Here is a 25876-nt window from a genome sequence, read left to right on the forward strand (position 1 = left end):
TTGCCACTGCTCTACCCCCTTATCAGTTGATTGATATCTTCCTGGAGTCTCCAGCTTTCTTCTTCATTATCAACCACACTGCCTATTTTAATAACACCTGAAAACTTCGTAATCATAACACCTATATTCAAGTTTAGATCATTGATAAATACCATAAAAAGCAATGGATCTGGCACTGAAAACTGTGGAGCCCCACTGGAAACATCCTTCCAGTCACAAAAACACCCATCAAACATTACCCTTTGCTTCCTGCCTCTGAGCCAAATTTGGATCCAATTTGCCACTTTGCCCTGAATCACATGGGCTTTTACTTAGAAAATGCATAATCATTAAATGTTATCCTGCCTTCATGGGAAAACATCATTAATTGACTGATGATCTTCATTTGCACAACTAAAGAAATGTAAACTGAAGGAGAATCCTTAATTGAATAACTTACCTGTGCTCTGCACTTTACCTCTGAATCCATAAACCATTTTGGACACTGTGCTTTAGAAGTCTGCATCAAAATGTTCATTGCTGGTAACATGTACATGAGACGTTGGAAACAGTGAGATAGACTGTAGTGCAAGGGACTGGTTATTGTGAAACAGCAAAGAAAATATACATTCTGGAAGAATACCATCGAAAAGAAGTGTGGCCCTAACAGCCAAAAAGAAGATGAAGTGCTGAGCCCTTTTCAGCAAAAGATTATTTTCCCAAACATTTCTCTGACCGAATCTTCACAAAACAAAAATGATGCTTTTAAAGTCATTAAACCCGAATTTTCGTGCACCCGAATCTTCTGAATCAGATGCCTCTCGTTGTGCCGACTGAATCCATGTCCCTTTCAATATTCTGCTGACATGCACACTATTAAATGTGCCACTAACTTATACAATCAAAGAATAAGGGAATGGTTGCAGCCCGTCGAGCCCATGCCAACTCTCAACAAGTCTCACTCCCCTGTCACTTACCCACAGCTGTGCAATTTTTTTCATTCGGATACTTATCCAACTCCGTTTTGAAAGATAAGATTGAGTCTGACTCCACGCCCTTTACAGCAGTGTATTCCAGATTCTAACCACTTGCTGAGGAATGGCCACTCCTGTTCCTATGGAAAAAGGCAGAGAAACACGGGATCAATTCCTGCCACATTCACAACCTTGCTAAATATAGCACCGTCATTCTATTCTCGTGACACAAGCTCCAGAAGTGTAGTCCAGCTGTTGAGGTTAAAGCTCTGGTTATGTTCCCAACAATGCTGCTGCCACAGCATTTCCGTAGTGTAGTGGTTATCACGTTCGCCTCACACGCGAAAGGTCCCCAGTTCGAAACCGGGCGGAAACATTATGCAAACGTGTTCAATTAATGATTAGCGATAATTAAATCATTCATATTCGTGGTTCAATATTAACAGAGTGCAGAGTCTCACGATGCTGGTCCATTTGCTGATTTCTCTCTGCAGTTCTGTTCACACTCAAATTCTTCACAGTGTCTCTCACTCCCTCCCGTTTCCATCCCTGACGCTGGAGAAACCATATCTCAAAGCTGCACATTCCGTGCATTCTGGTCAGCTGTGAGCTTTTATTAAAGGATCCTGCCACGCCACCAAGCTTCACAACAGAAAATTAAAGCCACAAACAAACCCATCGACTAATCGCTCTTCCACAGCTCCAGAATAAGTGAGGGCGGGACAAGCCCTAACTTCCGCTCCCACACTCTCCAATCAGCCGCTGCCGGCGGAAAGCGGAGAATGCAGCATCAAACAGCGGTTTACCACCCTTCACTGGGCTGCAAAATGCCACCGTTCGAGACAACGCTCCCCGTACACCGAACAGCAGCCTCATAAGATGCTTCATCTCAGCTTCCTGAGTTCGAGCCCCAGCTTGCACGAACACTTCTTCACTGGAAACACCATTAATTATCTGATGCCACGTTTTGCATCATGAAAGTAATCCTAACCGATAATTATATAATCATAGAGGTTTACAGCATGGAAGGAGTCATTTAAGCCCATCGTATCTGCACCGGCCAACAAATGCCCAGTTTTAGGTGTGTCCCCCTGCACCTTATTGCATTTCATGTGCACATCTAAGAACTTGTTAAATGTGGTGAGGGTTTCTGCCTGCACCACACTTTCAGGCAGTGAGTTTGAGACCCCCACAATCATCTGCATGCAGAATGTTCACTTCAAATCCCCTTTAACCCTTACACTAATTTCTTTTAAATTATGCAGCCTCGTTGTTGACCACTCCGCTATGTGAAATAGACCCTTTTAAACAACAATATCTAGGCCCCTCCTATTTTTATACACCTCAATACTGTCGCCCATCAGCCTCCTCTGTTCCAAGGAAAACAAACCCATCCTATCCAATCTGTCCTCATAGCAAAGTTGCTCCACTCCCGGCAACAACTACGTAAATCTCCTCTGTACCCTCTCCAGCGTATTCACGTCCTTCCTTCAATGCGGTGACTAGAACTGCACGCAGTACTCCAGCTGTGGCCTAACCAGAATTTTATACAGTTCTAGCATAACCCACTTGCTGTTCTGTTCCTTGCTTCTGCCAATAAATGCTACCATTCCATATGACTTCTTAACCAACTTTTCCAACTGGCCAGCTACCTTCAGGGATCTGCGGACAAGCAATGCCAGTTACCTTTGTTCCTCTACACTTCTCAATGTCATACCAGTTGATGTGTATTCCCTTTCCTTGTTAGCCCTCCACAAATGCGCTATCACTAACATCTCTGGATTAAATTCCATTTGCCACTGCTCTACCCCCTTATCTGTTGATTGATATCTTCCTGGAGTCTCCAGCTTTCTTCTTCATTATCAACCCACTGCCTATTTTAATAACACCTGAAAACTTCGTAATCATAACACCTATATTCAAGTTTAGATCATTGATAAATACCATAAAAAGCAATGGATCTGGCACTGAAAACTGCAGAACCCCACTGGAATCATCCTTCCAGTCACAAAAACACCCATCAAACATTACCCTTTGCTTACTGCCTCTGAGCCAAATTTGGATCCAATATGCCACTTCGCCCTGAATCACATGGGCATTTACTTAGAAAATGCATAATCATTAAATGTTATCCTGCCTTCATGGGAAAACATCATTAATTGACTGATGATCTTCATTTGCACAACTAAAGAAATGTTAACTGAAGGAGAGTCCTTAATTGAATAACTTATCTGTGCTCTGCACTTTACCTCTGAATCCATAAACCATTTTGGACAGTGTGCTTTAGAAGTCTGCTTCAAAATGTTCCTTGCAGGTAACATGTACATGGGACGTTGGAAACAGTGAGATAGACTGTAGTGCAAGGGACTGGTTATTGTGAAACAGCAAAGAAAATATACATTCTGGAAGAATACCATCGAAAAGAAGTGTGACCCTAACAGCCAAAAAGAAGATGAAGTGCTGAGCCCTTTTCAGCAAAAAATTCTTTTCCCAAGCATTTTTCTGACCGAATCTTCACAAAACAAAAATGATGCTTTTAAAGTCATTAAACCCGAATTTTCGTGCACCCAAATCTTCTGAATCAGATGCCTCTCGTTGTGCCGACTGAATCCACGCCCCTTTCGATATTCTGCTGACATGCACACTATTAAATGTGCCACTAACTTATACAATCAAAGAATAAGGGAATGGTTGCAGCCCGTCGAGCCCATGCCAACTCTCAACAAGTCTCACTCCCCTGTCATTTACACACAGCTGTGCAATTTTTTTCATTCGGATAATTATCCAACTCGTTTTGAAAGATAAGAATGAGTCTGACTCCACCGCCCTTTAGAGCAGTGTATTCCAGATTTTAACCACTTGCTGAGGAATGGCCACTCCTGTTCCTCTGTATAAAGGCAGAGAAACACGGGATCAATTCCTGCCACACTCACAACCTTGCTAAATTTCGCACCGTCATTCTATTCTCGTGACACAAGCTCCATAAGTGTAGTCCAGCTGTTGAGGTTAAAGCTCTGGTTATGTTCCCAACAATGCTGCTGCCACAGCATTTCCGTAGTGTAGTGGTTATCACGTTTGCCTCACACGCGAAAGGTCCCCAGTTCGAAACCGGGCGGAAACATTATGCAAACGTGTTCAATTAATGATTAGCGAAAATTAAATCATTCATATTCGTGGTTCAATATTAACAGAGTGCAGAGTCTCACGATGCTGGTCCATTTGCTGATTTCTCTCTGCAGTTCTGTTCACACTCAAATTCTTCACAGTGTCTCTCACTCCCTCCCGTTTCCATCCCTGACGCTGGAGAAACCATATCTCAAAGCTGCACATTCCGTGCATTCTGGTCAGCTGTGAGCTTTTATTAAAGGATCCTGCCACGCCACCAAGCTTCACAACAGAAAATTAAAGCCACAAACAAACCCATCGACTAATCGCTCTTCCACAGCTCCAGAATAAGTGAGGGCGGGACAAGCCCTAACTTCCGCTCCCACACTCTCCAATCAGCCGCTGCCGGCGGAAAGCGGAGAATGCAGCATCAAACAGCGGTTTACCGCCCTTCACTGGGCTGCAAAATGCCACCGTTCGAGACAACGCTCCCCGTACACCGAACAGCAGCCTCATAAGATGCTTCATCTCAGCTTCCTGAGTTCGAGCCCCAGCTTGCACGAACACTTCTTCACTGGAAACACCATTAATTATCTGATTGCCACGTTTTGCATCATGAAAGTAATCCTAACCGATAATTATATAATCATAGAGGTTTACAGCATGGAAGGAGTCATTTAAGCCCATCGTATCTGCACCGGCCAACAAATGCCCAGTTTTTGGTGTGCACCCCTGCACCTTATTGCATTTCATGTGCACATCTAAGAACTTGTTAAATGTGGTGAGGGTTTCTGCCTGCACCACACTTTCAGGCAGTGAGTTTGAGACCCCCACAATCATCTGCAAGCAGAATGTTCACTTCAAATCCCCTTTAACCCTTACACTAATTTCTTTTAAATTATGCAGCCTCGTTGTTGACCACTCCGCTATGTGAAATAGACCCTTTTAAACAACAATATCTCGGCCCCTCCTATTTTTATACACCTCAATACTGTCGCCCATCAGCCTCCTCTGTTCCATGGAAAACAAACCCATCCTATCCAATCTGTCCTCATAGCAAAGTTGCTCCACTGCTGGCAACAACTACGTAAAGCTCCTCTGTACCCTCTCCAGCGTATTCACGTCATTCCTTCAATGCGGTGACTAGAACTGCACGCAGTACTCCAGCTTTGGCCTAACCAGAATTTTATACAGTTCTAGCATAAACCACTTGCTGTTCTGTTCCTTGCTTCTGCCAATAAATGCAACCATTCCATATGACTTCTTAACCAACTTTTCCAACTGGCCAGCTACCTTCGGGAATCTGTGGACAAGCAATCCCAGTTACCTTTATCCTCTACACTTCTCAATGTCATACCAGTTGATGTGTATTCCCTTTCCTTGTTAGCCCTCCACAAATGCGCGATCTCTCACATATCTGGATTAAATTCCATTTGCCACTGCTCTACCCCCTTATCAGTTGATTGATATCTTCCTGGAGTCTCCAGCTTTCTTCTTCATTATCAACCCACTGCCTATTTTAATAACACCTGAAAACTTCGTAATCATAACACCTATATTCAAGTTTAGATCATTGATAAATACCATAAAAAGCAATGGATCTGGCACTGAAAACTGCGGAACCCCACTGGAATCATCCTTCCAGTCACAAAAACACCCATCAAACATTACCCTTTGCTTACTGCCTCTGAGCCAAATTTGGATCCAATATGCCACTTCGCCCTGAATCACATGGGCATTTACTTAGAAAATGCATAATCATTAAATGTTATCCTGCCTTCATGGGAAAACATCATTAATTGACTGATGATCTTCATTTGCACAACTAAAGAAATGTTAACTGAAGGAGAGTCCTTAATTGAATAACTTATCTGTGCTCTGCACTTTACCTCTGAATCCATAAACCATATTGGACAGTGTGCTTTAGAAGTCTGCTTCAAAATGTTCCTTGCTGGTAACATGTACATGGGACGTTGGAAACAGTGAGATAGACTGTAGTGCAAGGGACTGGTTATTGTGAAACAGCAAAGAAAATATACATTCTGGAAGAATACCATCGAAAAGAAGTGTTACCCTAACAGCCAAAAAGAAGATGAAGTGCTGAGCCCTTTTCAGCAAAAAATTCTTTTCCCAAACATTTTTCTGACCGAATCTTCACAAAACAAAAATGATGCTTTTAAAGTCATTAAACCCGAATTTTCGTGCACCCAAACCTTCTGAATCAGATGCCTCTCGTTGTGCCGACTGAATCCATGTCCCTTTCAATATTCTGCTGACATGCACACTATTAAATGTGACACTAACTTATACAATCAAAGAATAAGGGAATGGTTGCAGCCCGTCGAGCCCATGCCAACTCTCAACAAGTCTCACTCCCCTGTCATTTACACACAGCTGTGCAATTTTTTTCATTCGGATATTTATCCAACTCGTTTTGAAAGATAAGAATGAGTCTGACTCCACCGCCCTTTAGAGCAGTGTATTCCAGATTTTAACCACTTGCTGAGGAATGGCCACTCCTGTTCCGATGTATAAAGGCAGAGAAACACGGGATCAATTCCTGCCACACTCACAACCTTGCTAAATAGAGCACCGTCATTCTATTCTCGTGACACAAGCTCCATAAGTGTAGTCCAGCTGTTGAGGTTAAAGCTCTGGTTATGTTCCCAACAATGCTACTGCCACAGCGTTTCCGTAGTGTAGTGGTTATCACGTTCGCCTCACACGCGAAAGGTCCCCGGTTCGAAACCGGGCGGAAACATTATGCAAACGTGTTCAATTTATGATTAGATAAAATTAAATCATTCATATTAGTGGTTCAATTATAACAGAGTGCAGTGTCTCACGATGCTGTTCCATTTGCTGATTTCTCTCTGCAGTTCTGTACAGACTCAAATTCTGCACAGTGTCTCTCACTCCCTCCCGTTTACAGCCCTGACGCTGGAGAAACCATATCTCAAAGCTGCACATTCCGTGCATTCAGGTCAGCTGTCAGCTTTTATTAAAGGATCCTGCCACGCCACCAAGCTTCACAACAGAAAATTAAAGCCACAAACAAACCCATCGACTAATCGCTCTTCCCCAGCTCCAGAATGAGTGAGGGCGGGACAAGCCCTAACTTCCGCTCCCACACTCTCCAATCAGCCGCTGCCGGCGGAAAGCGGAGAATGCAGCATCAAACAGCGGTTTACCGCCCTTCAGTGGGCTGCAAAATGCCACCGTTCGAGACAACGCTCCCCGTACACCGAACAGCAGCCTCATAAGATGCTTCATCTCAGCTTCGTGAGTTCGAGCCCCAGCTTGCACGAACACTTCTTCACTGGAAACACCACTAATTATCTGATTGCCACGTTTTGCATCATGAAAGTAATCCTAACCGATAATTATATAATCATAGAGGTTTACAGCATGGAAGGAGTCATTTAAGCCCATCGTATCTGCACCGGCCAACAAATGCCCAGTTTTAGGTGTGTCCCCCTGCAACTTATTGCATTTCATGTGCACATCTAAGAACTTGTTAAATGTGGTGAGGGTTTCTGCCTGCACCACACTTTCAGGCAGTGAGTTTGAGACCCCCACAATCATCTGCATGCAGAATGTTCACTTCAAATCCCCTTTAACCCTTACACTAATTACTTTGAAATTATGCAGCCTGGTTGTTGACCACTCCGCTATGTGAAATAGACCCTTTTAAACAACAATATCTAGGCCCCTCCTATTTTTATACACCTCAATACTGTCGCCCATCAGCCTCCTCTGTTCCAAGGAAAACAAACCCATCCTATCCAATCTGTCCTCATAGCAAAGTTGCTCCACTCCCGGCAACAACTACGTAAATCTCCTCTGTACCCTCTCCAGCGTATTCACGTCCTTCCTTCAATGCGGTGACTAGAACTGCACGCAGTACTCCAGCTGTGGCCTAACCAGAATTTTATACAGTTCTAGCATAACCCACTTGCTGTTCTGTTCCTTGCTTCTGCCAATAAATGCTACCATTCCATATGACTTCTTAACCAACTTTTCCAACTGGCCAGCTACCTTCAGGGATCTGTGGACAAGCAATCCAAGTTTCCTTTGTTCCTCTACACTTCTCAATGTCATACCAGTTGATGTATATTCCCTTTCCTTGTTAGCCCTCCACAAATGCGCTATCACTAACATCTCTGGATTAAATTCCATTTGCCACTGCTCTACCCCCTTATCTGTTGATTGATATCTTCCTGGAGTCTCCAGCTTTCTTCTTCATTATCAACCCACTGCCTATTTTAATAACACCTGAAAACTTCGTAATCATAACACCTATATTCAAGTTTAGATCATTGATAAATACCATAAAAAGCAATGGATCTGGCACTGAAAACTGCAGAACCCCACTGGAATCATCCTTCCAGTCACAAAAACACCCATCAAACATTACCCTTTACTTACTGCCTCTGAGCCAAATTTGGATCCAATATGCCACTTCGCCCTGAATCACATGGGCATTTACTTAGAAAATGCATAATCATTAAATGTTATCCTGCCTTCATGGGAAAACATCATTAATTGACTGATGATCTTCATTTGCACAACTAAAGAAATGTTAACTGAAGGAGAGTCCTTAATTGAATAGAAACATAGAAACATAGAAAATAGGTGCAGGAGTAGGCCATTCGGCCCTTCTAGCCTGCACCGCCATTCAATGAGTTCATGGCTGAACATTCAACTTCAGTACCCCATTCCTGCTTTCTCGCCATACCCCTTGATCCCCCTAGCAGTAAGGACCTCATCTAACTCCTTTTTGAATATATTTAGTGAATTGGCCTCAACAACTTTCTGTGGTAGAGAATTCCACATGTTCACCACTCTCTGGGTGAAGAAGTTCCTCCGCATCTCGGTCCTAAATGGCTTACCCCTTATCCTTAGACTGTGACCCCTGGTTCTGGACTTCCCCAACATTGGGAACATTCTTCCTGCATCTAACCTGTCTAACCCCGTCAGAACTTTATATGTTTCTATGAGGTCCCCTCTCATTCTTCTGAACTCCAGTGAATACAAGCCCAGTTGATCCAGTCTTTCTTGATAGGTCAGTCCCGCCATCCCGGGAATCAGTCTGGTGAACCTTCGCTGCACTCCCTCAATAGCAAGAATGTCCTTCCTCAGGTTAGGAGACCAAAACTGTACACAATACTCCAGGTGTGGCCTCACCAATGCCCTGTACAACTGTAGCAACACCTCCCTCCCCCTGTACTCAAATCCCCTTGCTATGAAGGCCAACATGCCATTTGCTTTCTTAACCGCCTGCTGCACCTGCATGCCAACCTTCAATGACTGATGTACCATGACACCCAGGTCTCTTTGCACCTCCCCTTTTCCTAATCTGTCACCATTCAGATAATAGTCTGTCTCTCTGTTTTTACCACCAAAGTGGATAACCTCACATTTATCCACATTATACTTCATCTGCCATGCATTTGCCCACTCACCTAACCTATCCAAGTCGCTCTGCAGCCTCACAGCATCCTCCTCGCAGCTCACACTGCCACCCAACTTAGTGTCATCCGCAAATTTGGAGATACTACATTTAATCCCCTCATCTAAATCATTAATGTACAGTGTAAACAGCTGGGGCCCCAGCACAGAACCTTGCGGTAACCCACTAGTCACTGCCTGCCATTCTGAAAAGTACCCATTTACTCCTACTCTTTGCTTCCTGTCTGACAACCAGTTCTCAATCCATGTCAGTACACTACCTCCAATCCCATGTGCTCTAACTTTGCACATCAATCTCTTGTGTGGGACCTTGTCGAACGCCTTCTGAAAGTCCAAATATACCACATCAACTGGTTCTCCCTTATCCACTCTACTGGAAACATCCTCAAAAAATTCCAGAAGATTTGTCAAGCATGATTTCCCTTTCACAAATCCATGCTGACTTGGACCTATCATGTCATCTCTTTCCAAATGCACTGCTATGACATCCTTAATAATTGATTCCATCATTTTACCCACTACCGATGTCAGGCTGACCGGTCTATAATTCCCTGTTTTCTCTCTCCCTCCTTTTTTAAAAAGTGGGGTTACATTGGCTACCCTCCACTCCATAGGAACTGATCCAGAGTCAATGGAATGTTGGAAAATGACTGTCAACGCATCCACTATTTCCAAGGCCACCTCCTTAAGTACTCTGGGATGCAGTCCATCAGGCCCTGGGGATTTATCGGCCTTCAATCCCATCAATTTCCCCAACACAATTTCCCGGCTAATAAGGATTTCCCTCAGTTCCTCCTCCTTACTAGACCCCCCGACCCCTTTTATAACCGGAAGGTTGTTCGTGTCCTCCTTCGTGAATACCGAACCAAAGTACTTGTTCAATTGGTCCGCCATTTCTTTGTTCCCCGTTATGACTTCCCCTGATTCTGACTGCAGGGGACCTACATTTGTCTTTACTAACCTTTTTCTCTTTACATATCTATAGAAACTTTTGCAATCCGTCTTAATGTTCCCTGCAAGCTTCTTCTCATATCTGTGCTCTGCACTTTACCTCTGAATCCATAAACCATTTTGGACAGTGTGCTTTAGAAGTCTGCTTCAAAATGTTCCTTGCTGGTAACATGTACATGGGACGTTGGAAACAGTGAGATAGACTGTAGTGCAAGGGACTGGTTATTGTGAAACAGCAAAGAAAATATACATTCTGGAAGAATACCATCGAAAAGAAGTCTGACCCTAACAGCCAAAAAGAAGATGAAGTGCTGAGCCCTTTTCAGCAAAAAATTATTTTCCCAAACATTTTTCTGACCGAATCTTCACAAAACAAAAATGATGCTTTTAAAGTCATTAAACCCGAATTTTCGTGCACCCAAATCTTCTGAATCAGATGGCTCTCGTTGTGCCGACTGAATCCACGCACCTTTCGATATTCTGCTGACATGCACACTATTAAATGTGCCACTAACTTATACAATCAAAGAATAAGGGAATGGTTGCAGCCCGTCGAGCCCATGCCAACTCTCAACAAGTCTCACTCCCCTGTCATTTACACACAGCTGTGCAATTTTTTTCATTCGGATACTTATCCAACTCGTTTTGAAAGATAAGAATGAGTCTGACTCCACCGCCCTTTAGAGCAGTGTATTCCAGATTTTAACCACTTGCTGAGGAATGGCCACTCCTGTTCCTCTGTATTAAGGCAGAGAAACACGGGATCAATTCCTGCCACACTCACAACCTTGCCAAATATAGCACCGTCATTCTATTCTCGTGACACAAGCTCCATCAGTGTAGTCCAGCTGTTGAGGTTAAAGCTCTGGTTATGTTCCCAACGATGTTATTGCACCAGTTTTTCCGTAGTGTAGTGGGTATCACGTTCGCCTAACACGCGAAAGGTCCCCGGTTCAAAACCGGGTGGAAACATTATGCAAACGTGTTCAATTAATGATAAGATAAAATTAAATCATTCATATTAGTGGTTCAATGTTAACAGAGTGCAGTGTCTCACGATGCTGTTCCATTTGCTGATTTCTCTCTACAGTTCTGTTCACACTCAAATTCTACACAGTGTCTCTCACTCCCTCCCGCTTCCAGCCCTGACGCTGGAGAAACCATATCTCAAAGCTGCACATTCCGTGCATTCAGGTCAGCTGTGAGAGATTATTGAAGGATCCTGCCACGCCACCACGCTTCACAACAGAAAATTAAAGCCACAAACAAACCCATCGACTAATCGCTCTTCCTCAGCTCCAGAGTGAGTGAGGGCGGGACAAGCCCTAACTTCCGCTCCCACACTCTCCAATCAGCCGCTGCCGGCGGAAAGCAGAGAATGAAGCATCAAACAGCGGTTTACCGCCCTTCACTGGGCTGCAAAATGCCACCGTTCCAGACAACGCTCCCCGTGCTCCGAACAGCAGCCTCATAAGATGCTTCATCTCAGCTTCCTGAGTTCGAGCCCCAGCTTGCACGAACAGTTCTTCACTGGAAACAGCATTAATTATCTGATTCCCACGTTTTGCACCATGAAAGTAATCCTAACCGATAATTATATAATCATAGAGGTTTACAGCATGGAAGGAGTCATTTACGCCCAACGTATCTGCACCGGCCAACAAATGCCCAGTTTCAGGTGTGTCCCCCTGCACCTTATTGCATTTCATGTGCACATCTAAGAACTTGTTAAATGTGGTGAGGTTTTCTGCCTGCACCACACTTTCAGGCAGTGAGTTTGAAACCCCCACAAACATCTGCATGCAGAATGTTCACTTCAAATCCCCTTTAACCCTTACACTAATTACTTTTAAATTATGCAGCCTGGTTGTTGACCACTCCACTATGTGAAATAGACCCTTTTAATCAACAATATCTAGGCCTCTCCTATTTTTATACACCTCAATGCGGTCGCCCATCAGCCTCCTCTGTTCCAAGGAAAACAAACCCATCCTATCCAATCTGTCCTCATAGCAATGTTGCTCCACTCCCGGCAACATCTACGTAAATCTCCTCTGTTCCCTCTCCAGCGTATTCACGTTCTTCCTTCAATGCGGTGACCAGAACTGCACGCAGTACTCCAGCTGTGGCCTAACCAGAATTTTATACAGTTCTAGCACAACCCACTTGCTGTTCTGTTCCTTGCTTCTGCCAATAAATGCAATCATTCCATATGACTTCTTAATCAACTTTTCCAACTGGTCAGCTACTTTCAGGGATCTGTGGACAAGCAATCCCAGTTACCTTTATCCTCTACACTTCTCAATGTCATACCAGTTGATGTGTATTCCCTTTCCTTGTTAGCCCTCCACAAATGCGCGATCTCTCACATCTCTGGATTAAATTCCATTTGCCACTGCTCTACCCCCTTATCAGTTGATTGATATCTTCCTGTAGTCTCCAGCTTTCTTCTTCATTATCAACCCACTGCCTATTTTAATAACACCTGAAAACTTCTTGATCATAACACCTATAATCAAGTTTAGATCATTGATAAATACCATAAAAGCAATTGATCTGGCACTGAAAACTGTGGAACCCCACTGGAAACATCCTTCCAGTCACAAAATCACCCATCAAACATTACCCTTTGCTTCCTGCCTCTGAGCCAAATTTGTAACCAATTTGCCACTTCGCCCTGAATCACATGGGCTTTTATTTAGAAAATGCATAATCATTAAATGTTATCCTGCCTTCATGGGAAAACATAATTAATTGACTGATGATCTTCATTTGCACAACTAAAGAAATGTTAACTGAAGGAGAATCCTGAATTGAATAACTTATCTGTGCTCTGCACTTTACCTCTGAATCCATAAACCATATTGGACAGTGTGCTTTAGAAGTCTGCTTCAAAATGTTCCTTGCTGGTAACATGTACATGGGACGTTGGAAACAGTGAGATAGACTGCAGTGCAAGGGATTGGTTATTGTGAAACAGCAAAGAAAATATACATTCTGGAAAAATACCATCGAAAAGAAGTGTGGCCCTAACAGCCAAAAAGAAGATAAAGTGCTGAGCCCTTTTCAGCAAAAAATTATTTTTCAAACATTTCTCTGACCGAATCTTCATAAAAGAAAAATGATGCTTTTAAAGTCATTAAACCCGAATTTTCGTGCACCCGAATCTTCTGAATCAGATGCCTCTCGTTGTGTCGACTGAATCCATGTCCCTTTCAATATTCTGCTGACATGCACACTATTAAATGTGCCACTAACTTATAGAATCAAAGAATAAGGGAATGGATGCAGCCCGTCGAGCCCATGCCAACTCTCAACAAGTCTCACTCCCCTGTCATTTACCCACAGCTGTGCAATTTTTTTCATTCGGATACTTATCCAACTCCGTTTTGAAAGATAAGATTGAGTCTGACTCCACCGCCCTTTAGAGAAGTGTATTCCAGATTCTAACCACTTGCTGAGGAATGGCCACTCCTGTTCCTATGTATAAAGGCAGAGAAACACGGGATCAATTCCTGCCACACTCACAACCTTGCTAAATATCGCACCGTTATTCGATTCTCGTGACACAAGCTCCAGAAGTGTAGTCCAGCTGTTGAGGTTAAAGCTCTGGTTATGTTCCCAACGATGTTATTGCACCAGTTTTTCCGTAGTGTAGTGGTTATCACGTTTGCCTAACACGCGAAAGGTCCCCGGTTCAAAACCGGGTGGAAACATTATGCAAACGTGTTCAATTAATGATAAGATAAAATTAAATCATTCATATTAGTGGTTCAATGTTAACAGAGTGCAGTGTCTCACGATGCTGTTCCATTTGCTGATTTCTCTCTACAGTTCTGTTCACACTCAAATTCTACACAGTGTCTCTCACTCCCTCCCGCTTCCAGCCCTGACGCTGGATAAACCATATCTCAAAGCTGCACATTCCGTGCATTCAGGTCAGCTGTGAGAGATTATTAAAGGATCCTGCCACGCCACCACGCTTCACAACAGAAAATTAAAGCCACAAACAAACCCATCGACTAATCGCTCTTCCTCAGCTCCAGAGTGAGTGAGGGCGGGACAAGCCCTAACTTCCGCTCCCACACTCTCCAATCAGCCGCTGCCGGCGGAAAGCGGAGAATGCAGCATCAAACAGCGGTTTACCGCCCTTCACTGGGCTGCAAAATGGCACCATTCGAGACAACGCTCCCCGTGCTCCGAACAGCAGCCTCATAAGATGCTTCATCTCAGCTTCCTGAGTTCGAGCCCCAGCTTGCACGAACACTTCTTCACTAGAAACAGCATTAATTATCTGATTGCCACGTTTTGCATCATGAAAGTAATCCTAACCGATAATTATATAATCATAGAGGTTTTCAGCATGGAAAGAGTCATTTACGCCCATCGTATCTGCACCGGCCAACAAATGCCCAGTTTTAGGTGTGTACCCCTGCACCTTATTGCATTTCATGTGCACATCTACGAACTGGTTAAATGTGGTGAGGGTTTCTGCCTGCACCACACTTTCAGGCAGTGAGTTTGAGACCCCCACAAACATCTGCATGCAGAATGTTCACTTCAAATCCCCTTTAACCCTTACACTAATTACTTTTAAATTATGCAGCCTGGTTGTTGACCACTCCACTATGTGAAATAGACCCTTTTAATCAACAATATCTAGGCCCCTCCTATTTTTATACACCTCAATGCGGTCGCCCATCAGCTTCCTCTGTTCCAAGGAAAACAAACCCATCCTATCCAATCTGTCCTCATAGCAAAGTTGCTCCACTCCCGGCAACATCTACGTAAATCTCCTCTGTACCCTCTCCAGCGTATTCACATTCTTCCTTCAATGCGGTGACCAGAACTGCACGCAGAACTCCAGCTGTGGCCTAACCAGAATTTAATACAGTTCTAGCATAACTCACTTGCTGTTCTGTTCCTTGCTTCTGCCAATAAATGCAACCATTCCATATGAATTCTTAATCAACTTTTCCAACTGGTCAGCTACCTTCAGGGATCTGTGGACAAGCAATCCCAGTTACCTTTTTTCCTCTACACTTCTCAATGTCATACCAGTTGATGTGTATTCCCTTTCCTTGTTAGCCCTCCACAAATGCGCGATCTCTCACATCTCTGGATTAAATTCAGTTTGCCACTGCTCTACCCCCTTATCAGTTGATTGATATCTTCCTGGAGTCTCCAGCTTTCTTCTTCATTATCAACCACACTGCCTATTTTAATAACACCTGAAAACTTCGTAATCATAACACCTATATTCAAGTTTAGATCATTGATAAATACCATAAAAAGCAATGGATCTGGCACTGAAAACTGTGGAACCACACTGGAAACATCCTTCCAGTCACAAAAACACCCATCAAACATTACCCTTTGCTTCCTGCCTCTGAGCCAAATTTGGATCCAATTTGCCACTTCGCCTTGAATCACATGGGCTTTTACTTAGAAAATGCATAATCATTAAATGTTATCCTGCCTTCATGGGAAAACATCATTAATTGACTGATGATCTTCATTTGCACAACTAAAGAAATATTATCTGAAGGAGAAACCTTAATTGAATAACTTATCTGTGCTCTGCACTTTACCTCTGAATCCATAAACCATTTTGGACACTGTGCTTTAGAAGTCTGCTTCAAAATGTTCATTGCTGGTAACATGTATACGAGACGTTGGAAACAGTGAGATAGACTGCAGTGCAAGGGACTGGTTATTGTGAAACAGCAAAGAAAATATACATTCTGGAAGAATACCATCGAAAAGAAGTGTGGCCCTAACAGCCAAAAAGAAGATGAAGTGCTGAGCCCTTTTCAGCAAAAAATTCTTTTTCAAACATTTCTCTGACCGAATCTTCACAAAAGAAAAATGATGCTTTTAAAGTCATTAAACCCGAATTTTCATGCACCGGAATCTTCTGAATCAGATGCCTCTCGTTGTGCCGACTGAATCCATGTCCCTTTCAATATTCTGCTGACATGCACACTATTAAATGTGCCACTAACTTATAGAATCAAAGCATAAGGGAATGGATGCAGCCCGTCGAGCCCATGCCAACTCTCAACAAGTCTCACTCCCCTGTCTTTTACCCACAGCTGTGCAATTTTTTTCATTCGGATACTTATCCAACTCCGTTTTGAAAGATAAGATTGAGTCTGACTCCACCGCCCTTTAGAGAAGTGTATTCCAGATTCTAACCACTTGCTGAGGAATGGCCACTCCTGTTCCTATGTATAAAGGCAGAGAAACACGGGATCAATTCCTGCCACACTCACAACCTTGCTAAATATAGCACCGTCATTCTATTCTCGTGACACAAGCTCCAGAAGTGTCGTCCAGCTGTTGAGGTTAAAGCTCTGGTTATGTTCCCAACAATCTTAATGCCACAGCGTTTCCGTAGTGTAGTGGTTATCACGTTCGCATAACACGCGAAAAGTCGCCGGTTCGAAACCGGGCGGAAACATTATGCAAACGTGTTCAATTAATGATAAGATAAAATTAAATCATTCATATTAGTTGTTCAATGTTAACAGAGTGCAGTGTCTCACGATGCTGTTCCATTTGCTGATTTCTCTCTACAGTTCTGTTCACACTCAAATTCTACACAGTGTCTCTCACTCCCTCCCGTTTCCAGCCCTGACGCTGGAGAAACCATATCTCAAAGCTGCACATTCCGTGCATTCAGGTCAGCTGTGAGAGATTATTAAAGGATCCTGCCACGCCACCACGCTTCACAACAGAAAATTAAAGCCACAAACAAACCCATCGAAAATCGCTCTTCCTCAGCTCCAGAGTGAGTGAGGGGGGGCAAGCCCTAACTTACGCTCCCACACTCTCCAATCAGCCGCTGCCGGCGGAAAGCGGAGAATGCAGCATCAAACAGCGGTTTACCGCCCTTCACTGGGCTGCAAAATGCCACCGTTCCAGACAACGCTCCCCGTGCTCCGAACAGCAGCCTCATAAGATGCTTCATCTCAGCTTCCTGAGTTCGAGCCCCAGCTTGCACGAACACTTCTTCACTGGAAACAGCATTAATTATCTGATTGCCACGTTTTGCATCATGAAAGTAATCCTAACCGATAATTATATAATCATAGAGGTTTACAGCATGGAATGAGTCATTTACGCCCATCGTATCTGCACCGGCCAACAAATGCCCAGTTTTAGGTGTGTACCCCTGCACCTTAATGCATTTCATGTGCACATCTAAGAACTGGTTAAATGTGGTGAGGGTTTGTGCCTGCACCACACTTTCAGGCAGTGAGTTTGAGACCTCCACAAACATCTGCATGCAGAATGTTCACTTCAAATCCCCTTTAAACCTTACACTAATTACTTTTAAATTATGCAGCCTGGTTGTTGACCACTCCACTATGTGAAATAGACCCTTTTAATCAACAATATCTAGGCCTCTCCTATTTTTATACACCTCAATGCGGTCGCCCATCAGCCTCCTCTGTTCCAAGGAAAATAAACCCATCCTATCCAACCTGTCCTCATAGCAAAGTTGCTCCACTCCCGGCAACATCTACGTAAATCTCCTCTGTACCCTCTCCAGCGTGTTCACGTTCTTCCTTCAATGCGGTGACCAGAACTGCACGCAGTACTCCAGCTGTGGCCTAACCAGAATTTTATCCAGTTCTAGCACAACCCACTTGCTGTTCTGTTCCTTGCTTCTGCCAATAAATGCAACCATTCCATATGACTTCTTAATCAACTTTTCCAACTGGTCAGCTACCTTCAGGGATCTGTGGACAAGCAATCCCAGTTACCTTTGTTCCTCTACACTTCTCAATGTCATACCAGTTGATGTGTATTCCCTTTCATTGTTAGCCCTCCACAAATGCGCGATCTCTCACATCTCTGGTTTAAATTCAATTTGCCACTGCTCTACCCCCTTATCAGTTGATTGATATCTTCCTGGAGTCTCCAGCTTTCTTCTTCATTATCAACCACACTGCCTATTTTAATAACACCTGAAAACTTCGTAATCATAACACTTATATTCAAGTTGAGATCATTGATAAATACCATAAAAAGCAATGGATCTGGCACTGAAAACTGTGGAACCCCACTGGAAACATGCTTCCAGTCACAAAAACACCCATCAAACATTACCCTTTGCTTCCTGCCTGTGAGCCAAAGTTGGATCCAATTTGCCACTTCGCCCTGAATCACATGGGCTTTTACTTAGAAAATGCATAATCATTAAATGTTATCCTGCCTTCATGGGAAATCATCATTAATTGACTGATGATCTTCATTTGCACAACTAAAGAAATGGTAACTGAAGGAGAGTCCTTAATTAAATAACTTATCTGTGCTCTGCACTTTAGCTCTGAATCCATAAACCATTTTGGACACTGTGCTTTAGAAGTCTGCTTCAAAATGCTCATTGCTGGTAACATGTATATGAGACGTTGGTAACAGTGAGATAGACTGTAGTGCAAGGGACTGGTTATTGTGAAACAGCAAAGAAAATATACATTCTGGAAGAATACCATCGAAAAGAAGTGTGGCCCTAACAGCCAAAAAGAAGATGAAGTGCTGAGCCCTTTTCAGCAAAAAATTCTTTTTCAAACATTTCTCTGACCGAATCTTCACAAAAGAAAAATGATGCTTTTAAAGTCATTAAACCCGAATTTTCATGCACCGGAATCTTCTGAATCAGATGCCTCTCGTTGTGCCGACTGAATCCATGTCCCTTTCAATATTCTGCTGACATGCACACTATTAAATGTGCCACTAACTTTTCGAATCAATGAATAAGGGAATGGATGCAGCCCGTCGAGCCCATGCCAACTCTCAACAAGTCTCACTCCCCTGTCATTTACCCACAGCTGTGCAATTTTTTTCATTCGGATACTTATCCAACTCCGTTTTGAAAGATAAGATTGAGTCTGACTCCACCGCCCTTTAGAGAAGTGTATTCCAGATTCTAACCACTTGCTGAGGAATGGCCACTCCTGTTCCTATGTATAAAGGCAGAGAAACACGGGATCAATTCCTGCCACACTCACAACCTTGCTAAATATAGCACCGTTATTCTATTCTCGTGACACAAGCTCCAGACGTGTAGTCCAGCTGTTGAGGTTAAAGATCTGGTTATGTTCCCAACAATGCTCACTGCCACAGTGTTTCTGTAGTGTAGTGGTTATCACGTTCGCCTAACACGCGAAAAGTCCCCGGTTCGAAACCGGGCGGAAACATTATGCAAACGTGTTCAATTAATGATAAGATAAAATTAAATCATTCATATTAGTGGTTCAATGTTAACAGAGTGCAGTGTCTCACGATGCTGTTCCATTTGCTGATTTCTCTCTACAGTTCTGTTCACACTCAAATTCTACACAGTGTCTCTCACTCCCTCCCGTTTCCAGCCCTGACGCTGGAGTAACCAGATCTCAAAGCTGCACATTCCGTGCATTCAGGTCAGCTGTGAGAGATTATTAAAGGATCCTGCCACGCCACCACGCTTCACAACAGAAAATTAAAGCCACAAACAAACCCATCGACTAATCGCTCTTCCTCAGCTCCAGAGTGAGTGAGGGCGGGACAAGCCCTAACTTCCGCTCCCACACTCTCCAATCAGCCGCTGCCGGCGGAAAGCGGAGAATGCAGCATCAAACAGCGGTTTACCGCCCTTCACTGGGCTGCAAAATGCCACCGTTCGAGACAACGCTCCCCGTACACCGAACAGCAGCCTCAGAAGATGCTTCATCTCAGCTTCCTGAGTTCGAGCCCCAGCTTGCACGAACACTTCTTCACTGGAAACAGCATTAATTATCTGATTGCCACGTTTTGCATCATGAAAGTAATCCTAACCGATAATTATATAATCATAGAGGTTTACAGCATGGAAGGAGTCATTTACGCCCATCGTATCTGCACCGGCCAACAAATGCCCAGTTTTAGATGTGTACCCCTGCACCTTATTGCATTTCATGTGCACATCTAAGAACTGGTTAAATGTGGTGAGGGTTTCTGCCTGCACCACACTTTCAGGCATTGAGTTTGAGACCCCCACAAACATCTGCATGCAGAATGTTCACTTCAAATCCCCTTTAACCCTTACACTAATTACTTTTAAATTATGCAGCCTGGTTGTTGACCACTCCACTATGTGAAATAGACCCTTTTAATCAACAATATCTAGGCCCCTCCTATTTTTATACACCTCAATGCGGTCGCCCATCAGGCTCCTCTGTTCCAAGGAAAACAAACCCATCCTATCCAATCTGTCCTCAAAGCAAAGTTGCTCCACTCCCGGCAACATCTACGTAAATCTCCTCTGTACCCTCTCCAGCGTATTCACGTTCTTCCTTCAATGCGGTGACCAGAACTGCACGCAGTACTCCAGCTGTGGCCTAACCAGAATTTTATACAGTTCTAGCATAACCCACTTGCTGTTCTCTTCCTTGCTTCTGCCAATAAATGCAACCATTCCATATGACTTCTTAACCAACTTTTCCAACTGGCCAGCTACCTTCAGGGATCTGTGGACAAGCAATCCCAGTTACCTTTGTTCCTCTACACTTCTCAATGTCATACCAGTTGATGTGTATTCCCTTTCCTTGTTAGCCCTCCACACAAATGCGCGATCTCTCACATTTCTGGTTTAAATTCAATTTGCCACTGCTCTACCCCCTTATCAGTTGATTGATATCTTCCTGGAGTCTCCAGCTTTCTTCTTCATTATCAACCACACTGCCTATTTTAATAACACCTGAAAACTTCGCAATCATAACACTTATATTCAAGTTTAGATCATTGATAAATACCATAAAAAGCAATGGATCTAGCACTGAAAACTGTGGAACCCCACTGGAAACATCCTTCCAGTCACAAAAACACCCATCAAACATTACCCTTTGCTTCCTGCCTGTGAGCCAAATTTGGATCCAATTTGCCACTGCGCCCTGAATCACATGGGCTTTTACTTAGAAAATGCATAATCATTAAATGTTATCCTGCCTTCATGGGAAAACATCATTAATTGACTGATGATCTTCATTTGCACAACTAAAGAAATGTTAACTGAAGGAGAGTCCTTAATTGAATAACTTATCTGTGCTCTGCACTTTAGCTCTGAATCCATAAACCATTTTGGACACTGTGCTTTAGAAGTCTGCTTCAAAATGTTCATTGCTGGTAACATGCACATGAGACGTTGGAAACAGTGAGATAGACTGTAGTGCAAGGGACTGGTTAATGTGAAACAGCAAAGAAAATATACATTCTGGAAGAATACCATCGAAAAGAAGTGTGGCCCGAACAGCCAAAAAGAAGATGAAGTGCTGAGCCCTTTTCAGCAAAAATTTATTTTTCAAACATTTCTCTGACCGAATCTTCATAAAAGAAAAATGATGCTTTTAAAGTCATTAATCCCGAATTTTCGTGCACCCGAATCTTCTGAATCAGATGCCTCTCGTTGTGTCGACTGAATCCATGTCCCTTTCAATATTCTGCTGACATGCACACTATTAAATGTGCCACTAACTTATAGAATCAAAGAATAAGGGAATGGATGCAGCCCGTCGAGCCCATGCCAACTCTCAACAAGTCTCACTCCCCTGTCATTTACCCACAGCTGTGCAATTTTTTTCATTCGGATACTTATCCAACTCCGTTTTGAAAGATAAGATTGAGTCTGACTCCACCGCCCTTTAGAGAAGTGTATTCCAGATTCTAACCACTTGCTGAGGAATGGCCACTCCTGTTCCTATGTATAAAGGCAGAGAAACACGGGATCAATTCCTGCCACACTCACAACCTTGCTAAATATAGCACCGTTATTCTATTCTCGTGACACAATCTCGAGAAGTGTAGTCCAGCTGTTGAGGTTAAAGCTCTGGTTATGTTCCCAAGAATGTTACTGGCACAGCGTTTCTGTAGTGTAGTGGTTATCACGTTCGCCTAACACGCGAAAAGTCCCCGGTTCGAAACCGGGCGGAAACATTATGCAAACGTGTTCAATTAATGATAAGATAAAATTAAATCATTCATGTTAGTGGTTCAATATTAACAGAGTGCAGTGTCTCACGATGCTGTTCCATTTGCTGATTTCTCTCTGCAGTTCTGTTCACACTCAAATTCTACACAGTGTCTCTCACTCACTCCCGTTTCCAGCCCTGACGCTGGAGAAACCATATCTCAAAGCTGCACATTCCGTGCATTCAGGTCAGCTGTGAGAGATTATTAAAGGATCCTGTCACGCCGCCACGCTTCACAACAGAAAATTAAAGCCACAAACAAACCCATCGACTAATCACTATTCCCCAGCTCCAGAGTGAGTGAGGGCGGGACAGGACCTAACTTCCGCTCCAACACTCTCCAATCAGCCGCTGCCGGCGGGAAGCGGAGAATGCAGCATCAAACAGCGGTTTACCGCGCTTCATTGGGCTGCAAAATGCCACCGTTCGAGACAACGCTCCCCGGAGCATAAGATGCTTCATCTCAGCTTCCTGAGTTCGAGCCCCAGCTTGCACAAACACTTCTTCACTGGAAACACCATTAATTTTCTGATTGCCACGTTTTGCCTCATGAAAGTAATCCTAACCGATAATTATATAATCATAGAGGTTTACAGCATGGAAGGAGTCATTTAAGCCCATCGTATCTGCACCGGCCAACAAATGCCGAGTTTTAGGCGTGTACCCTTGCACCTTATTGCATTTCATGTGCACATCTAAGAACTTGTTAAATGTGGTGAGGCTTTCTGCCTGCACAACACTTTCAGGCAGTGAGTTTGAGACCCTCACAAACATCTGCATGCAGAATGTTCACCTCAAATCCCCTTTAAACCTGACACTAATTACTTTTAAATTATGCAGCCTGGTTGTTGACCACTCCACTCTGTGAAATAGACCCTTTTAATCAACAATATCCAGGCCGCTCTTATTTTTATACACCTCAATGCTGTCGCCCATCAGCCTCCTCTGTTCCAAGGAAAACAAACCCATCCGAATCAATCTGTCCTCCTAGCAATGTTGCTCCACTCCCTGTAACATCTACGTAAATCTCCTCTGTTCCCGCTCTAGCTTATTCATGTTCTTCCTTCAATGCGGTGACCAGAACTGCACGCTGTACTCCAGCTGTGGCCTAACCAGAATTTTATACAGGTCTAGCATAACCCACTTGCTGTTCTGTTCCTTGCTTCTGCCAATAAATGCAACCATTCCATATGACTTCTTAACCAACTTTTCCAACTGGCCAGCTACCTTCAGGGATCTGTGGACAAGCAATCCCAGTTACCTTTGTTCCTCAACACTTCTCAATGTCATACCAGTTGATGTGTATTCCCTTTCCTTGTTAGCCCTCCACAAATGCGCGATCCCTCACATCTCTGGATTAAATTCCATTTGCCACTGCTCTACCCCCTTATCAGTTGATTGATATCTTCCTGGAGTCTCCAGCTTTCTTCTTCATTATCAACCGCACTGCTATTTTAATAACACCTGAAAACTTCGTAATCATAACACCTGTATTCAAGTTTAGATCATTGATAAATACCATAAAAAGCAATGGATCTGGCACTGAAAACTGCGGAACCCCACTGGAAACATCCTTCCAGTCACAAAAACACCCATCAAACATTACCCTTTGCTTCCTGCCTCTGAGCCAAATTTGGATCCAATATGCCACTTCGCCCTGAATCACATGGGCTTTTACTAAGAAAATGCATAATCATTAAATGTTATCCTGCCTTCATAGGAAAACATCATTAATTGACTGATGATCTTCATTTGCACAACTAAAGAAATGTTAACTGAAGGAGAGTCCTTAATTGAATAACTTAGCTGTGCTCTGCACTTTACCTCTGAATCCATAAACCATTTTGGACACTGTGCTTTAGAAATCTGCTTCAAAATGTTCATTGCTGGTAACATGTACATGAGACGTTGGAAACAGTGAGATAGACTGTAGTGCAAGGGACTGGTTATTGTGAAACAGCAAAGAAAATATGCATTCTGGAATAATAACATCGAAAAGAAGTGTGGCCCTAACAGCCAAAAAGAAGATGAAGTGCTGAGCCCTTTTCAGCAAAAAATTCTTTTTCAAACATTTTTCTGACCGAATCTTCACAAAAGAAAAATGATGCTTTTAAAGTCATTAAACCCGAATTTTCATGCACCGGAATCTTCTGAATCAGATGCCTCTCGTTGTGCCGACTGAATCCATGTCCCTTTCAATATTCTGCTGACATGCACACTATTAAATGTGCCACTAACTTATAGAATCAAAGCATAAGGGAATGGATGCAGCCCGTCGAGCCCATGCCAACTCTCAACAAGTCTCACTCCCCTGTCTTTTACCCACAGCTGTGCAATTTTTTTCATTCGGATACTTATACAACGCCGTTTTGAAAGATAAGATTGAGTCTGACTCCACCGCCCTTTCGAGAAGTGTATTCCAGATTCTAACCAATTGCTGAGGAATGGCCACTCCTGTTCCTATGTATAAAGGCAGAGAAACACGGGATCAATTCCTGCCACACTCACAACCTTGCTAAATATCGCACCGTTATTCTATTCTCGTGACACAAGCTCCAGAAGTGTAGTCCAGCTGTTGAGGTTAAAGCTCTGGTTATGTTCCCAACAATGTTACTGCCACAGAGTTTCCGTAGTGTAGTGGTTATCACGTTCGCCTAACACGCGAAAGGTCCCCGGTTCGAAACCGGGCGGAAACATTATGCAAACGTGTTCAATTAATGATAAGATAAAATTAAATCATTCATATTAGTGGTTCAATGTTAACAGAGTGCAGTGTCTCACGATGCTGTTCCATTTGCTGTATTCTCTCTGCAGTTCATTTCACACTCAAATTCTACACAGTGTCTCTCACTCCCTCTCGTTTCCAGCCCTGACGCTGGAGAAACCATATCTCAAAGCTGCACATTCCGTGCATTCAGGTAAGCTGTGAGAGATTATTAAAGAATCCTGCCACGCCACCACGCTTCACAACAGAAAATTAAAGCCACAAACAAACCCATCGACTAATCGCTCTTCCTCAGCTCCAGAGTGAGTGAGGGCGGGACAAGCCCTAACTTCCGCTCCCACACTCTCCAATCAGCCGCTGCCGGCGGAAAGCGGAGAATGCAGCATCAAACAGCGGTTTACCGCCCTTCACTGGGCTGCAAAATGCCACCGTTCCAGACAACGCTCCCCGTGCTCCGAACAGCAGCCTCATAAGATGCTTCATCTCAGCTTCCTGAGTTCGAGCCCCAGCTTGCACGAACACTTCTTCACTGGAAACAGCATTAATTATCTGATTGCCACGTTTTGCATCATGAAAGTAATCCTAACCGATAATTATTTCATCATAGAGGTTTACAGCATGGAAGGAGTCATTTACGCCCATCGTATCTGCACCGGCCAACAAATGCCCAGTTTTAG

At 43.5% G+C, this 25876-nt stretch overlaps 9 non-coding genes across 9 annotated transcripts; all 9 read left to right on the forward strand.

The window, feature by feature from the left end:
- Window positions 1-1256: 1256 nt before the first annotated feature.
- Window positions 1257-1329, forward strand: trnav-cac (transfer RNA valine (anticodon CAC)). Its single transcript has one exon. It is a non-coding gene; the product is annotated as a tRNA-Val (tRNA).
- A 2672-nt stretch (window positions 1330-4001) lies between these two features.
- Window positions 4002-4074, forward strand: trnav-cac (transfer RNA valine (anticodon CAC)). Its single transcript has one exon. It is a non-coding gene; the product is annotated as a tRNA-Val (tRNA).
- A 2672-nt stretch (window positions 4075-6746) lies between these two features.
- On the forward strand, window positions 6747-6819 carry trnav-cac (transfer RNA valine (anticodon CAC)). Its single transcript has one exon. It is a non-coding gene; the product is annotated as a tRNA-Val (tRNA).
- A 4559-nt stretch (window positions 6820-11378) lies between these two features.
- Window positions 11379-11453, forward strand: trnav-aac (transfer RNA valine (anticodon AAC)). Its single transcript has one exon. It is a non-coding gene; the product is annotated as a tRNA-Val (tRNA).
- A 2669-nt stretch (window positions 11454-14122) lies between these two features.
- trnav-aac (transfer RNA valine (anticodon AAC)) lies at window positions 14123-14197 on the forward strand. The gene has a single exon. It is a non-coding gene; the product is annotated as a tRNA-Val (tRNA).
- A 2674-nt stretch (window positions 14198-16871) lies between these two features.
- On the forward strand, window positions 16872-16944 carry trnav-aac (transfer RNA valine (anticodon AAC)). The gene has a single exon. It is a non-coding gene; the product is annotated as a tRNA-Val (tRNA).
- Window positions 16945-19617: 2673 nt separating this feature from the next.
- Window positions 19618-19690, forward strand: trnav-aac (transfer RNA valine (anticodon AAC)). Its single transcript has one exon. It is a non-coding gene; the product is annotated as a tRNA-Val (tRNA).
- A 2676-nt stretch (window positions 19691-22366) lies between these two features.
- On the forward strand, window positions 22367-22439 carry trnav-aac (transfer RNA valine (anticodon AAC)). Its single transcript has one exon. It is a non-coding gene; the product is annotated as a tRNA-Val (tRNA).
- Window positions 22440-25097: 2658 nt separating this feature from the next.
- Window positions 25098-25170, forward strand: trnav-aac (transfer RNA valine (anticodon AAC)). The gene has a single exon. It is a non-coding gene; the product is annotated as a tRNA-Val (tRNA).
- The last annotated feature ends 706 nt before the right edge of the window (window positions 25171-25876 follow it).

Source organism: Pristiophorus japonicus, chromosome 3 (assembly GCF_044704955.1).
Source record: "Pristiophorus japonicus isolate sPriJap1 chromosome 3, sPriJap1.hap1, whole genome shotgun sequence".
Lineage (NCBI taxonomy): Eukaryota > Metazoa > Chordata > Chondrichthyes > Pristiophoridae > Pristiophorus > Pristiophorus japonicus.